At 34.3% G+C, this 18038-nt stretch overlaps 1 protein-coding gene and 1 long non-coding RNA gene across 4 annotated transcripts in view; one reads left to right on the forward strand and one right to left on the reverse strand.

The window, feature by feature from the left end:
* Positions 1-18038, reverse strand: part of LOC107218478 (3-hydroxy-3-methylglutaryl-coenzyme A reductase) — a 49488-nt gene that overhangs the window by 15914 nt on the left and 15536 nt on the right. The window contains exon 1 of one of the 3 annotated variants that reach the window (XM_015656367.2): positions 13645-14149. The exons of 1 other annotated variant lie outside the window; for it this stretch is intronic. The gene's annotated coding sequence lies outside the window, so the exon portion shown is untranslated. Of the gene's footprint in view, positions 1-13644; positions 14150-18038 lie in introns of those variants that run through there. One more of the 3 variants, XM_046745039.1, reaches the window with a different exon arrangement.
* On the forward strand, positions 562-4703 carry LOC124295355. Its single transcript, XR_006905277.1, has 3 exons — positions 562-806; positions 3969-4118; positions 4286-4703. It is a non-coding gene; the product is annotated as an uncharacterized LOC124295355 (long non-coding RNA).

Here is an 18038-nt window from a genome sequence, read left to right on the forward strand (position 1 = left end):
AGTCGGTGAAAAAGATGTTCATTATTATTATTTTTTTTTCATTTTTCTTTCAATAGCCAATTTAACATTGGCGATAAAAAAATGTTCCAACCATTCGAAGAGATTTGAGACGAAGCATTAAAATCTAACACTTTGTTGATGTTGAATTGCAATAATTTAAATTTGTCGTATATTCAGAGGAATCCCCGTAGCTCACGACTATAATAACTCGACAGATAATCAACATACAACCAACTCGTAATACAATTGGTAAAAATTATTAATTTCTGGCTCACCGACCTCTTCAAATAAGTTATACAACTTCGCTATAGACAGATAATTGAATTTATACTTCAAGGCGTTGTTCGTTTTTAAAGAATTAAAACTCGAAGTAGGGTGGAGGTAGGAAAAGAAAACGAAGAATCGTGCCAAGTCGAATAACAAACAAACTCGAGATGCTGTATCGAACGTGGAGTGGTCCGATGTATAGTGAGGAAAAATCGAGAAATGGTTCCTTCTCAAAGTCTTAATGTTAATCTGGAACGAACAGTTTCGAGGAAATTCGCTTCACGGTACGTACGATCTGTGCCACACGCATGAATTCAATTGGAGTATAACGAAGAATTACAAGATTGTGTGTTTCGAAGTAACAGCTCAGTGTTAAAGAGAGAGAGATAGATAGATATACCATATATATAGTTACAGGCGATGAGATAAATTTAATTCTGTATGTGAAACGCAGCCGCTATTCTTAAAACTTTTGCTATTTCCAACGATTCAGTTTAACGCAACCACACGTCGCGTAGTGAGAACTGGATAAACGACATGTACGTAATTCGATGAATAAACTTCCTCTTCTTGTTACTTTTCGTATCGTTCTGCGTCTCGATTGATAAGTTCTTTCTTTTTTCTTTTTCATCTTCTTTATGATCGGCTTCTCTTTTTACTATAAATGTTTACACGGTAACGAACACGTGTTTCTCTGAGTTAAATCTCAGACGCCGATCAGGCTGAACTTCGAGGCGTTTAACGATATAAGAATGAATAAGTCGAAATGGTTATCTTGTTAATAGGAGATTGGAAAACTCGTTTGAATAATTTCCAGTAATTTTATTTTCGTCAATGACAGTGATTGAGGATGAAACGTGATAGAAATCAGTCTGAATAACTTTGAATAACACGAAACAGAATGTTATGACAGTCTGAAAAAAGCTTTTGTAGTTGGGACGTTCGAAATGATTGAACTCTGCTGTCTCTGATCTTTTCTAATGTTTTTAGCTTATTTTGTTAAGCATAAAAATGTCCAGAGCTCACTTGAATGTTTTTTTTTTTTTAGTGGACAAAAATAAGTTTTCGTAACTACGGTGCAACGGATGTTCGTCAACAATAACATTCGCGTAAGACTTCGTAAGTGTTTTTGTGAGAATTTGGTTTGGGAAGAAAATCCGTCCAAAAACATTAGAATCGAATGTAAAAAAAAATACCAGATTTAGAAATGAAACCTTTTCAGAAATTGTTGACATCTTACAACTCGTGTAATTCAAATTCACTCAGATCCATTGCCGTTTTATACGTGTTCACTATTTTCATACGTGTTACATTGAAACAAGTAACATTGCACAAGACTTTTTAAATAAATAAATGGTCATCCTTGAACAAAGGTATCTGGTATAACAAAACGCAAGTAGAAGAAATAAAATAGAAACAGACGAAGAAATTACTCCGTAAAAATTTATTTGCACTTTGAATCATTGTAACTACACGAACTAACGTTATACCTGGTATAATCGTTATGTCACTATCTTCTTCTCATTTTCATGCGTACATGTCTACAATCTGTTCGCCGAACGTGCCAAAGATATTTATTGTCGTAGAAAAGTCATTCTTAGAGAAGAACGACGTACGCAACAGCTGAAAAAAAAATGTTTTCAATTGAATCGAACAAGTGATGTTTGTCTAACTGAACGGTGGTTGAAAAATAATAAACTGAAAATTGCTGTTCAATTTTTTATGTGTATACGATCTAGTAATGCTATTTTTAAATTTGAAAAAAAGAAAGAAAGAAAGATAAAAATAAGATATCCCATCCGTATCAACCAACGCGAGAGAAAATATTATAAACTCGCAGATAAACAACCAAAAAATCATGTGAAATGAAAATTACAGCTGTTCGGAATATGGGCTTCAATGAAAAGTCCCTAGCGAGCCTATAGTGATTTTTTTTTTTTTTTCCCTTCAACCAATGATTCGGCCAGATAAATATTTATAGGGACAAACTGGACGAGTCAATGTGTAAAATAATATACGAGGAAAGTTTATAACTCGTATGTTAAAGTTTACAAAATCTTGTGTGGTAGAATATAGACGTCGTTTCAATCTCATCTTTTCCAGTTTTTTTTTGGTTTCTTTACTTTTTAAACCTATTTATGGTTAGAATAAACATTAAACACGCACGTGATGTTCTGGAAGTCTGGTTTGGACAGAATATTATAACAAGATCAGTTAAGATTATAAAGCGCAAGTGTGTGAACAGTGACGTGGGTTTCAATTTTTTTACAAACACATACAGAGGTATATAATTTATATAACCTTTAAGTAATCGTTCTTTGGCCTTTCTGCTGCGAATTATGACATCACGATCAATTTTTTCATAATTTCATAACGATATTTCTCACTATCCAAGAAATTTTTCAGTTTTATTCTTGATCTAGTTTATTGTTTATCGATCAATCGTTTTTGAATTTCGTGATTCGTTCGGATTTGCGTGAAATAATAATCTGGCCGGTTACAATTGCAGTATATAAGTTAATTGGTACTGATTTTTCTAGAAAACTGCGGAAATGAATGTGTTTTTTCTACAGTTATTATTTGTTTGCTTCTGTTTCACAAAATAATTCATAACATTTAATCAAAAAATCCACTATTGACAAAGGATTTATTTATTTTTTTTTTTTCCCCCTGAAGAATGTGCATTTTTACTTACTAAATTTTAAGTAGATACTAAAGAGGAGGCGGCGATTGTCAAACAAATTCCTGTAACTAATTTAAAATGTACCACTGAATTATGTAATCTATGTAGATAATTGGTAAAATGCCTGAAACATACGTATAAATTACTGTTATTTGTAAAATAAAAGAACAGAATGCAAAGTTTTACGAATATCTAAAACCTCGTCTTCTCGTGAATTATTATTTCGTCTTCATCCTACGAAGAAAAAAAAAAAAACTATCGTACCGTAATGTGTTATAAAAAGTTATGTAGTATCAATATTTTTGGATGGAAAAATGATGAAAATACGATAAATACGTACAGACTTTGTACATATAGAACGACTCGACCGATTCTAACGAAATTTTTGTAAAGAATTAAGTAGGCACTCGATAAATATTGTCCCATCGATCACCTTATATTAATCTTCAACTTTCAGAAAATTACCAACTTCAATAGTTTTTAGTGAGCATTTTTTCATGCTAAAATAAATCTCATGGAATTCTGTGGCGTCGAAATGCAAAAAAAAAAACCCGACGAAGATTTGAAAGTTTCACGATAATATAATAATCATCGTGCAATCAGCGGATTATGAATTTACTTATAACGAGTTCACGTCTGTGCAGAAATTATCCAAGACAGATCGTGAAAGAATATTGAGCATCGATTTTATTCATGGATAATTTCTGCTCACCGACGATCCGTTGTAAATATTTGTTCGATGGATGAAAGAGAAGTCGAAGAAAATTAAACTGCGCACGTTTATTGAAATCCGCGAATAACGAACAAGTATAAATGATTTTACACACATGTACGTTACACGGTGTATTATTCTTATACATAGATCGGAACATTTTATAACGATAACAAACCAACGGCCCGAGTAATGTAAACAAATGAAACTCATTTCAACGATAAATGTATAATGATACACGCAAGATACGTGAAATAAAGGTGAATTGGTTAAACATTAAATTAAGCCATATAAAATGTATTACAGATAATTTATTAATTCCTCGTGATTTATCTCTGCACCCATGCAGCCAGCAAAGAAGAAAGGAACCGAGTGATAATCACGAAGGAAACAAGGATAAAAAGGAAGATGAAAAAAGTTTGAATTAAGACTTTTTACGCTGGAAATTAACGTGAGGTGAGAATCAAAAACGTGAAAGAGAAGTCGAAATGGACATAAATTGTACAGAGACAGTTGTATATTATAGAATTATGATCAATAAACATTTTCAATGAATTGAATAAAGATCGGTTCGAGATGAAACTATAATAAATAAATCATTTTTTTTTCTCTGTCATTTTCAGACACGGTGCGAAGTCCATAGCTTTAAACTGCATTTTCCATGAAAGAACGAGTATGGTTATAGATATACCGTACGATACGTGCCCTTGAAAAAAGAAAGAGCACAGGCAGTGGATTGAGAAATTTCGAGGAAAGTTATACGGTATAAAGTTGCCCAACTTTCCGGTGAACGGCAATCAACTGAACCACCTGGCAACGACTCATACCTAGAAACGATATATTAACATAAATTTATTACCAGCTGTCCGAATTTTCTTTACCGTTGAAAGATGTTCATGATTATCTTGGATCGTCAATTCTTTCTTTACGCCGAAGTTCCGGGTAAGCGAGACGTTGAAAGAAAGTCCAAAAAAAAAAAAAAAACTATCCCTCGACCTTTTTCAGTATCTGCAAGGGAACGTTTCTCGTCGAAACAATGTCCAAATGATGGTATTACGAATGAAATACGAGTAAAATTAATCAAGTTGAATTTAATTAGTAAAAAACAATGTCTCGGTTAATATTGAAAGACAATCGAAAGAAAAAAATTCAGGGAAATAGCTCAGTTACCGAAAACTTTTTAGACACTGTATTATTCTGACATTTTAACAAAACAACAGTTTCGAATAAATCGTAGCTGATTTTGTTTGTAAATCGATTATGCACGACTCGTCCAAAGTTAAATTTTCATTGAACTTTTCAATTGATCAAAAGAAACAAAAATGATGTAAAATCAATGCAGGTTATATGTGACAAACTAATGATTTGATTAAAAAATATATTTATTCAATTAAGAAGCCGTGTCAGGTGAATTGTTCGAAATGTATTTACAATCAGAATGAGTTGTTGTTATTCATCGAAACTGGACAAACTATGTACGAATTTGGTGCTAAAAAAATGGTCAAGTTACAGCTTATTAATTACTAAACTATTTCGATAAAAATTCACAGTTCTTGATTAATTTTTTTTAACTAAGAGTATAGTTTTCATCCGAAACTTATCGGAATGGAATTCGGTTACTGATTCTAAGTCTCCATTTTCCAATTGTTCCGTTTTAACACTTCTTTTTACCGGACTGTACACCTAATACGTATGATCTTCGAGATATATCACCAGATAAGTAGTTATGGGTACTAAAATAGTGTGTATGACGACAAAGTTCAGCAGTTAAAGTTCGGAGGAAAAACATATAATAACACCACAGTGAAATTATCAACATTCCGCACGAAAAAATATCCGTACAACGTGTTTTCTGAAGTAATTACTAAACGGGATTAACACATGTAGATAATAAATATTGTTAGAAACAGATTAGAAACGCGCTTCGTATACTGACATCTGATAAAATACCTGTAATAATGAGACGTTGAAAAATAAGGTAATATGATCTTTAACCGAAGAGTCGATTCAAGAGAATTCGACCGAAATCATCGACACCTTAGCATACCGTAATAGGGGAAAAAAGGTAAAAATCGCAAATTTCAAAATTATAGTATAGAAAGCCAACCTCAGGAGATTTAGAAAGCATATCCTTCGTGCGAATTTGCTCAACATATCCTGTCTAAATCTGTTTTATCACTTTTGTCCGAATCTGTTTTATCCCATGTATCTGAATCTGTTTTATCACTTGTGTCTGAACCTGTTTTATCACTTTAGATGATGAATACAGATGCGATAACGTAGCGAACTGCCGGGAAACTCCGTTCTGTCGATAACTTTTCGCTTAACATGAATTCGTTTCGCTCGCTGCAGCTCTCGGCTATAGGCACCGTTTACACTCTTAATCTTGACTCTTAGAAAGTCGGCGACCTTGTAGCGAAGATTTCGTGTTGTAGGACTATCACCTCGAGACTCTTATAATGTACACGTCATTACAGGTACTCTTTACACACATGCTCCGGGATTAGTGGCATGTTTTTTTTTTCTTCTCGCTCTCATTTTTTAAACTCAATCTTCGACGAGTTACAGATTCCGAGAACGACAGGAAATTGCACACTGCCGAACACTGGCATTATATTGCATATATAGAGTGAGGCATATTTGAAGTGTTGCAAAAAAGTTCATAAGGTGTAGGTATCTTATTATACAGCAATATAATGTATAGCTTGGAAACGTTGTTAAGGATACCAAAAAAACCATAGAAATGAGTATTTTTCTAGCGAAAAAAGATCAGTCTTTTTCGAATCGTAATTTTCTAGCGAATAATATTATACTAATATCATGAAAGAAAACAAAAAAATACGTAAAAGCATAAAAGGATGTCCTCCTATTAGAGTCTTCTTGGAGAAAGAAACTGCGGTTGGGCTTTCAACTTGAAAAATATTGAAAAATAAACACTGAATTTCGTCTGTACAAATTACCGGTCCAATAATAATTCTTCCATAATAGCGATGAGATGAAATGTGACGAACCGGTGTACCGAAATTCTTGGCCGAAAACGTGAGTGTTTTCAAAATTTACACAAAAATCAGTCGAACACGTAATATAATTCATCACAAATATGTATATATATCAACGCATAGGAATTCAATTGTAAGAAAGATTATAAGTTGTTATTAGGTGTAGATGAAGCCGCTTCGTGCAAAAAATGCTCAAAAGCTTAACAAAAGAACCATGTAAATAACTAAATACGTAAACAGAACATGGAGATAAAAAGCAAAAAATTGGTTATTCAATTTCGCTACAATGTTCGCAAATTTTTTAAAAAAATGTAGACAGTTCCTTCTTCATAATCCACCACGAAACATCTGTATCAGTGACAAAAAGAATTGAGGAAAAAAAAAATGGTGCGGTAACCTGAACACGTAATGCTTTAATTAGATTAATTATCGACAGTATTGTTGACGCCTGCGTTTGCTTTCGTTTTATAATATTGTCGTAACTGTAGATCCAGAATTCCGGATGGCTATCAATCATTATACATATTCTGAATTGTGAAATATTGCAATTAAGCCTTTGAAAGAAAAGTGTCGCCACTGGTGGGCGCCAATCTAGTATTTAAGCAGCAATTATGTAATTGCGAAAAAGTTAGCAGGAAGCCGGGTATTTCGTATTTGCTAATACATTTAGGGCATATTTTTAAGCAACATAGCCTTGTAGTCTGCGAGGACACTTTCAGGACAGTCGAATTATCGTTTATAGCGACGCGTCGAGAACTGATAAACTTCTTTATTTAAAAATTCCATTGCGGTGAATTTTTACTGGAGAATTATGTTGAATTTTTTTTTTTCTTTTTTTTTCTTTGCGGCGATTTCTCCAAATCCGCGCATGGGATCGATTCCAAAGAATTTGTAGAATAGATAAACTAAATTTAATGAGGAAACAATTGTATGTTTCCGATTTAGAGAAAACGCATGCTCCGTTTTATAGAAGTCTACGTTTTCAGAAAAATGAATGGGTTTTAAGGACATGCGAGATTTCTTTTTTATCGACCAAGTAATCTAATTCTGACTTTTCGATATCATTAATATACTGATCAATGGAGTTTTTTTAAATTTAGAAAAAACATTGCTCGTTCATCATAGAATTCGAAAATCTCATTGATGTCCGACAAGTTATCAAAAAAAAATGTTAAACTTTCTTCCACATGTCTCCATTTTCACGATTCCCAGATTTATGGATCAATGAAGTAAGTGGCCAAGGGAATTTCCACCATTCTGGAAATAATGATGAGTAAAATGAGGCATCGTAAGGCTATTTTCATACAATATTCAGGACTGTAAATAATAACTAAAATTTATAATAATTTTTTGAATACACAACGCTCAGCTGAGCGTTTCCTTGGTTCGCGTGATCGCCGTAACACGAAGTGGCGCTCGCGTTTGGGGCAATATTTTCAGTTGCTAGGCAACCCAGGTAACAAAAGCCCGACTGATCGTAGTTTCTGCCCGAAATTATTCAGATCCGTAGTTTTATCATCCTGGTTGAAATATTGTACGGAGTAAATCCTGCGACGACTCATTTTACACCTAATTATTTCTAAAATTGTAGAAAGTATGTCGATCACGGAGTTTACTGCTATAAAAATTTTGATATTGGAAAAATGGTAACTAGTGACAAAAAAAAAAAAACCTCCAACTTTTTTTTCGTAACTTTCCGAATTTTAAGAAAATTACCCAAATTTTACGACGAAGGAGAAATGCCCTGCCGAAATTTGTACAAATTCATTAATCTATCGATGATAGGGAAAAATAAGAATCCGCCGACTCGATAGATAAGAAAGGACTGTCGCATACCCTTAATGGATGAATTTCGTGTCACGTGATCTAAATAGCTGTATAATTTGTTACGTAATAAATATATGCCCGGTCCAGAGTTTCGTTCAATATACATTTGCAAGCATCGAAGAAATAAGTAAATGTGATTCATCTCGCGGGGAAGTCGTTATAGGTATATAATATATATATATACATTGGGGTGATTCAAAAAAAATCATTATTTATTTCGAAAAAAAGTGGTAGTGTAAAAACGATTCGAAATGACGAAAAAATAATGACTGCAGACGGAAAAATTTTTCACTCAAGATTTAAAGGTAGCGCATGTCGATTTTATGTATTTATTTAAGGTTTTTTTTTTTTTAATTAATTAAAGATCTAGTAGATCGAGATCTAATTTTAAAAGTTGTCTGAAAAACACCGTGTAAAAAGTACAAACTTTAAGCTTCAATTTACTTTTTTTTTTCGATTTTTAGAATTTTTCGAAGGGTAAAAATATACTCGCCAAGTTTAGTTGATTTCATCAAAAAAAATGTCAAATTTAACAAGATAGCTTTTTTTTAAGAATAAATCAATCTACAAAAAACGTATCTTGTCTATATTTTACGAAAAAAAAAACCTTAATTAAATACATAAAGTCGACTTGCGCTGACTCTAAATCTTGAGTAAAAAATTTTTCCGCGTGCAGGTATTATTTTTTCGTCATTTCGAATCGTTTTTTCACTACCACTTTTTTTCAAAAAAAAAAAAAAAGAAAGAATGATTTTTTTGAATCGCCCAAATATGCATGTAAGGTATTTATAATAATAAAATCGGTGACCCGGCATTATGCGCACAGTGCAAAGAGAATAGGTCAACTCCCGCCAATGAATGAAACGCTCATGCACATAGGGTATGATGAATTTTTTACTCTACGTACTGAGAGTACGCGCACGCGTACGTGAACGCCATATTGAATTTTGACAATGGATATTACCAAAAAAATCGAGCTTATATTTTAAGACACCAGTTTCTTATCCCGAGACGCCGAGCTCGCTCAACCTTCCAAACCTCAATACACGTTAAAATATATCGGTGTTTCGCTTGGAATTAATATGCGTGTAAAAAAAAAACAAAAACTTGTAGACGTATCGCACAATTAAAATTAAAATCGAATTTCAGAAGAACACTTTCGGAATTCGTAAGCTTGACATATTCAAATGACGTGGGAGGAACATGCATTCGGTGTGTTATTGTTTTTTAAATTGTTACCGCCTCTCCGCAAAAACTTTCGTCTGAAGGAAATCCGCAGCTTCAACAGTTCGCCATTTATAAACGTTGAAAGTAAATTTTGAGTAAATTAAACCGTCAGCTTCGCAAAAAAAAAAAAAAAAAAAAACAAACAAATCAAAACGTCTCTTTCGTATCTAGACAGACTCCGTTGCTAATTGAATCACAGAATTTCTTGTCCGACTCTGTTTGAAGACGCGATTTTTGTACATAAATTTCTAATATTTTATTGCATCGTAAATAAAATTAAACTGAATTCCCTCATTTCATCTTATTGCGTTTCAAAATTTTCAACATCGTGATTCTCATACATATAGCTCTCAATAAACATGAATGAATGCTATTTCAAATACCTGATACAACTTCGAATTCGGCACAATATTTCCTCTAAACATGTATATATATATATACATGTAAAAATGTTACATACATATTATATGTACCATGTCGTACATACAATACAACCACGCGCTCGATTTGAATCAGAATTGTAAAAGTTGGGTCATCGGTGCAGGAGGCAAGCAATTGGTACGTCGCTCGAGTAGTTTCTTTACTTTTCAAATGGTAAAATTCCCGTGTTATACACGTCAGTTATCGGCGCAAAACAACTTTATTTATTCCGCAGTTGTATACCTTTACGTGTGCAGTTAAAAATAAAATATCCTCAACCTTTGAAGTCGTTATTATAAACTTTCGTTTATTTATTTAACATCTTTCGTTTTAAAATCTCTCTATTTCTCTTCCTTTTTTTATTTTACTCACTTAATATTTTTAATCAGAACTTTGCCGAAGAAATTTTATCATTTCGCGAAGGTACAAAAACTTCATGCTACCAAGTCTAGTATACACTTTGATTATTTGAAGAATTTAATTTTTTCTACAAATTTACTGTCCTACAATCAAAGTGACTCTCGATTTTATAAGTTACATATGATGAAAAACTGAATACGGATTTCAACACCCGAGTTGTTTTACGATTATCGTTACAGTCACTGTCACTTTTTTAAATAATTTATGCAACCAAAGAGTTCAAGAGCGAATCGCGACGTTGAGTGTAACGGAGATTGGATTGGAACACGTGCGTGATTCGCTGTAAAATGTGTGGACAAGATTCAACGGGATTTTGGCGAAAATGAAAGTCAGTCTAGCACAGTATGTGCAGATATTGCAAGCATGTAGAGTAGTATCGACGTAGGCGATTACACAAGAACGACGAGAGAGGAAAAAGAAAGAGGAGGAAAGGAGAGGAAAAAAGTTTATTAGTCAAGAAAAAAGTGCGCACCTACCTACAAAATTTATTCGCGAAATGATTCACTATAACCGAACGACGATGATTCGCTTACAAATGATTGTATATGGAATTATATGTATTATTCAAGAGAATCAACTTTCGTTTTATTGAAATTTTAAAACTAGTTATGCGTGCATATACATGTATTATTTCATCGAAAAAAGAGAGACTTTTTTTTACGTTTACCTACACCGGCGAATTGGTGCATGTTTTCAATGCTCGTTATTTTTTTATTTAATGCACATTATAATGTACCTGTCAACGACTTAAATATGAGAAAATAACGTCATGCTCCGTTGATGCGTTAATTTCGGAACAAGACCAACAAGATGGAGCAAAATTCACAAGAGACGCATGATTCACACTAAGATTTTATGCAGATCAAGATTTTTAATAAACTCTGACAATCTTGTTCTACTCACAATCAGATTCGTTGAAATTTTAGTGCACCGAGAAAAAAAGTTTATTTACTGTGAACAAACGTATATTCCGTGTGTGGCGAAATAAATGTATTTTTATTATTATCAAATTTTATATGAGCCAAATAATGATCGATAGAAATTTTTTAACGGTCAACAAATATTTGGCTCAATTGAAATTTAATAGTAATAATAAGGAAACATTTATTTTGCCATATCCAAATGTATGTTTGTTAACAGTAAATAAACTCTTTTCTCGGTATGTTCATTTTAATTATACTAAATACTCCACCACGACATATTAATGTTTGCCACTGAATTTATGGAGATTCATTTATGCCATAAATGGATACTTTTTAATAAAGATAAAGTTACGTAGGATTATATATTAGCGATTCTCCGTCAACTCGGCCACTTTTTTTTTCGACCATCTCGGATCTGCCCCATAATTGGTTACATCAAAGTACTACTGAAAGGTACTCTGCGTCAATTTTTTCAGATTTTTTAATTCATTATTTGAGAAATTGCCGTTTTTTTTTTCAAATGAATATATCTCGGAAACTTGAAGAAACAAATTCGGTCGAGGTTCCGGTATAAAAAAATTAATTTGTGTGGGTTCATTTTTTTTACCCTAGAATCTCGATCCGCGCCACTCTGGCGATTTTTTTGCGATATTGTGACACATATTGGAAGACTCTGTAATTTTTTCAGCAAAATAAAGGGTCCTTTTTGAATAAAAAGAATAATTTCTTCCTTTTTTGGTAAAAAATCAGCGTTACCGAAACGTAAAAATTTTTTTCAAAAATTCCTCTCGAAAGCTAACAAAAAACTGCAACTTTTATGTAGAGTCATTTTTTTCGGTTACTTCAAGTTTCCGAGATATATTCATTTGAAAAAAAACGGCAATTTCTCAAATAATGAATTAAAAAATCTGAAAAAATTCACATAGAGTAACTTTCAGTAGTATTTTGATATAACCAATTATGGGGCAGACCTAAGATGGTCGAAAAAAAAAAGTGGCCGAGTTGACGGAGAATCCCTCATACATATGTATGTATTACAAATAAAAAGTATCGACTTTTGATCTCTTTAGCACTAATTTTCAGTACAGTCCAGTAAAATTAGCAAAAATAGAAAAATTAGCCGGTAAAAAGCTGTAAATTGTCAGAGACTTTTATTTTGCCACAATTTTGAAGAAACTAATACATTGAACTTTCTCATTAATACTATGCCAGCGTGTTTAGAGTTCGACACGAAGTTGGCATACGGATGAAGGCCGTTGCACTTTGTTTTCACAATTAGCGCGGTAAAATAAAATATGAAACTAACCGCCATAACTGAGTATTTGAATGAATTTTTTTTTATTTCATATTCTTGTAGATTGGAAAAAAATATTTTGAACGTATTTTTTCGATTGAATCAAAATTGCCATTGATATAACAGATTGAAAACTATAACATTGTGACGTCACCCATGTTAAGATATATCTATATCTATATATATATGTATAAATTAAAATCAGGGAAATTCAATCACCTGTAACATGAAAAATTATCATTTTTAACGAAAAACAAAAAATACGTCCTTGTTATTTTGGCTTGCACCGCATTGCGCACCCCTAAAAATGAAAAAAAAAAAAAAAAAAAAATTTCATTCAAATACTCAACTACATTTTTACTCTGTCACGAACATTAGAATTTCAGACATAATATCCTTGAACTATCCACATACGTATACGTATACCTATATCGTGCAGCTCCAACTTTCTTGCGACGATTGTAGAAAATAACGTTAGTGCATCGCGAGACCGGTACCTTATAGTATAAGTAGTATCTGTCTATATATCTGCGTGTAGATACGTAAGTATCTCTTACGTAAATACTCGTCCAAAAATATCCCCCCCCCCCCCCCCTCGCCGCTCCACCTTCCCACCCTCCCGCACCTCTCGTTCGATTTCTCCTTCGCTTCTTCTCTCGATATACCCTATTTCTATCTCTCTCTCTCTCTTTGTCATTAACGAAGAAAACAAAAACAAAAACAAAAATAAAAAAAAAAAGAAATAATTCAACTTCTTCCAAAGATTTCACCGTCGTCGAAAGTTGCCCACATATAATAATACGCAAATGATAAGGCTAAGTGAAAAATTTGTAAACGTGAAGGTGGTTGTGAATCCATGGTTGGTTGCTTACGGTATTAAGTTGGATGGATGGATGGACGAATGGACGTGTACCAGCAGCTGAGTGGTTCAACAGTTTTTGAAAGACGTCATCGGCCCGCCACTATTTCGAATCCAACGTTCACGAGTGGGGAGCCTCGAAAGAAGTCCAAGTGAAAAAAACGTCTCTATCAGGATAAAATTCGTCGAGTGAGAGTTGAGGAGTATACACGCGCACCACACTCTCTCCTCAGCACCTTCATCATCTATCCTATTTCTCGCGTTATACTCTCCTCACGACTAATTTCACACACTTTTTACAAAAATTCGATTGTACGACCGACTGTCTGTCTGACTATAATTGCGAACGAACCAACGATTCACGGCTCAGCTACCCGGCCGGCTCACCTGCCAACTGCCAACTTCCAACTTCCAACTCCAAACTAATGGACGAATCGACGAAGCGAGTGAGCGACCGTTCGGTACGGCGCAGCACGGTGCATAGCACACTACACGAACCGTCAAAAGCTGTGAGCTACAATGTTTGGGTGAATCGGGATGGACGTAGGAGGTGGTGGAGGTTGTGGAGGAGGAGAAGTGGCCGCAAGTTCTCTCCGATTGCCTCCCCTCCAAAAACCGATCGCCGGAGATCGCTTGGTTCCGTTAGTGTTCGGGGTACCAATCCATGATCTCGATGTAGGGGAACGTTGGGCACTACGGACCCCCTGAGCCGTTGGTTATTTTTTGTGGTTGATTTGATCCGTGTAGAAAAAATTCGTCATTGTACTGCCATAATTTCGATATAAAAAAATTTTAAATTCTGGGACCTGACGGACTCCCTTCAAAAAATGATTGCAATGACTCTGCATCCTTTGATCCTACCTGTATTGAATCTGAATCATTCATTGATCTGTCAATATGTACGGTTAAAAAAAATTTTATTCCAGAGCAAATGGTCTTTTTGTAAAAACTGCTTTTTGAAAAAATCTTAATAAAGAAACAATTTTTTTTTGTCCTAAAAGAATGGCGCCTACTGTAATTCAACACATATTAAACTGACCTCTCAAAATTGTGTTTTACATTTTTTTTTTACGTCAGGACAACATTGCACGTTTCGCGATTATGGGCCCCAATCACTCGAGGAAGTTGGGATATGTTTGATGTACGGTGGGTAGAAGTAAGGAGGACTATTTCCGTCTATAGAAAGTGTTCATAAAATAGAGTAGAATTAAGATGGCGTTGCTGTAGCAAAAGTTCCACCAAACGGCAATCACATTGAAGCCTTATTTCTTATTAGCGCCATTTCGGTGACTTGTTGAACCAATATTTGGCGCCTTTTGGTGGACAATTTTTCAGTTGAATACCCATATGAGATACTTCTCGATACCTCTATCCTCCATTGTGTAATGGATAGGCGGCCAAAAAGTGGGTGAAGTTTGGGAGAACTACACTGTCAAAATTGACCAAAAGTGACCGGTGTGGACTAGTACGGAACAAATATCGTGGTCAATACGGAATTTGAGAATCAGATAGTGTTGGATTGACACCATTTATTGTATTATTTATTGAACTTATTTAAGGATTTCTTTTGTTCATTGGTAATTATTTTCCGTAGCGCACGCACCGCCTAGCGCCAAATATTCATTTTGGTTTGCATATCAAAGGACACCTGATTTGTCAGTGTATACTTTAAATAAACAAATAAACATCATAGAAGTCTACACCACATTTTATTAGTGTATCAGTCCCAACGTCCCATTTACTCATTTCGATTGGGGTTTGTTTTATTCAAAAGTATTGAGATCGAGATTCGATCACGTATTTTGTTCTGATAGGATCAATTTATAGGATGCAATGGTATTGACGATAACATTGACTTTGTTTTGCGGTTGTACGATGTCTCGAAAATGGCTTAACCGATTTACTTCAATTCTGGAAAATGAGGATGATGAAACCAGCCACCAATTCAGAGAATGTTCTTGAAAACGATCTTTCGTTATCAAACTACATTAATCATCAGATAAGAATCTCGAATAAGTTTTTCCGTGGAAATCACTGCATGTAAGTACTTTGTGGGAATCGGCAGCTCAGATCGACATAATTTTTGAACACAGTATTGTTGGAATAGATGGTTTATCCTCTTTCCCCACAATCTCAGTGTTTCTTTCTATCATCATATTTTATCAACAAAAGTTTTTAACAATTTTAAAAATACTCAAGTATTTGCAATTGAATTGCATTCGATTTGAGGTGATGATACGCTACTGAAGATGAACCAAATATTTTTTGTAGTTCATCATTCATTTTCCGACCCCCCCCCCCCCCAAAAAATAAGAAATTGTTGCGATCAGAATATTTTTCGTCGTAGATCATTTGCTTGTTACTTACTCAGAATTTTTCGTATATTTGTTTTATCTGCTCGCCACTTTGCAACGCGACAAAAATCGAAAAAGTGACTTAATCCTTTGAACTTCAAAACAGTCAGCCCTGAGAAAACTAGTATTCCAGTTCGTTTAGGTAACGCTTTGGTCACTTTTTCAAAATTTTTTCACCTCAAAAAATGACGAGCAATCTGGAGCGAACGATCCGCGTTAGAAGATACAAAAATTTCTAAAATGGCGGGAAGGGGGGGGGGGGACTTCACAGAGGTCACAATCATACACTCTATCATTTACCAAAATTTGAGGAAATTTCATTAGGCACCTGCTCAGAAAAAGTAAGAAGTGTAAAATACAATTTCGCCATATATGACGGAGGGGTAACATTAGGGTGGTCCTTAAGTAGTGTGTTGAAGAATTACTTCAGATTTTTATGATAGATATGAAGCTTAATGGATGTCACTTATCGTTAGTGAAGTGAAAATCAAAGATTATCACATCATAGAGTTGGAATCAATGAAAATCAATGGCATTATCACATTTTCTGACGTTTTCCGATGGCTTTCCAGATATTTCCTCTGTCTGGATACACTCTCGGAATTAATGTTAATTGACTGAAACCATTCAAATGAATATCACTCGTGCCCGTGATACTCATTCTACAGTCTTTGCAACTTTCAATCACCATTTCATCTAACTTGACGAGTTAGTAATAATATTGGGTATAATTTGTCGTTTTATTTTCCAAGGCATTTAGTATGACTAGGTAGTTTTTTACGTAATGTGACATCCGCAATAAGTAATACATATATATTATGTACATATATATATATTTTTTTTACTCGTTACGGTGTATGAAGATGCGTCATTTCAGGATGGACCTGATTAGTCGGTCAATTAGCATGGATCACATGGATTCAGATATCTTCCAGTCTAGGCTGGATTTCTGCCAAAACCGGCAACGCAGCAGTGTTTGATATACGGAACAAAATAAGAAATTGAACAATTTTTCCAAATGCTTACAAAATGGATGTGACCCAGTCAATCGAATCAATTAGATAAATTTGAAGTTATTCAGTTATTATGCCAGTACTAAGTAATCTAGTAATTGAAAAGTCGTTCTTACAAACAGCCATTAATATATTATCAGTACCTACTGCTATAGAATATACCGTACCATCATTTTACCGTTGGTATGGAAATGGCATAAGCATTACGGCAGAAGCCGGGAAATTTCGTTGACGAATCGGTCGAGAACTGGAGTAAGAATCTCATTAGGAAAATTTTTAAATCGTAGCTTGAATAAAACTGTACGTCCCTATCTCAGTCATTGGTAAAGTGGATCGCTGATAATGTTTATCATGAATAATGATGAAATAAATAAAATCAAACATGGCCGGTCGAAAATACCGACTTGTTGAATATTCACCGCTTCTACGATTTCAGATTTTCTTTCACTTCCGACAGGGTGATAGAGACGTACAGAAGCACACACATAATCCAGGATAACTCATCCCATCAGTTAGCTTTTCGTAAATATGGCACGATTCGACAAGGAAATTTTCAGGTGACGGATCCACAAGAAGTCTGTCGCGACTTGTAAGTAATTTCATTGGTTGGATCTAACGGAACAGGCCAATGAAATCACCGGCCTTAGTTCAACGTTGAACGTCCAGGAGCGCTGTAAGTGCTTATGACGTCACGAAATGGATATTCACAAGCCAAGTCAGCCGGGGCTCAAGTTCTTGCGTGATCTATTTATTATGGATTAAAACTTTGATATGGACGATTATTTTAAGTAACCAACCACACTTACACGGATACAAATAGTTTAATTAACATTCAAGTTCAATCAGTATGACTAGTAGCTTCAGTTCGTTTGATACACTATAGATGTTATGGATGCCCGTCGAAGATGGTTTTTATGTGTTTCTAATAGTGGAAGAAAAAAAGAAAGCGAGAGAGAGAGAGAGAGAGAGACAGATGAGAAAAAAACAAAATAAATAGCTGAAGCCTTATAATTCCGTTGTGCAATTTAGCTTTGGCCTCT

Source organism: Neodiprion lecontei, chromosome 7 (assembly GCF_021901455.1).
Source record: "Neodiprion lecontei isolate iyNeoLeco1 chromosome 7, iyNeoLeco1.1, whole genome shotgun sequence".
Lineage (NCBI taxonomy): Eukaryota > Metazoa > Arthropoda > Insecta > Hymenoptera > Diprionidae > Neodiprion > Neodiprion lecontei.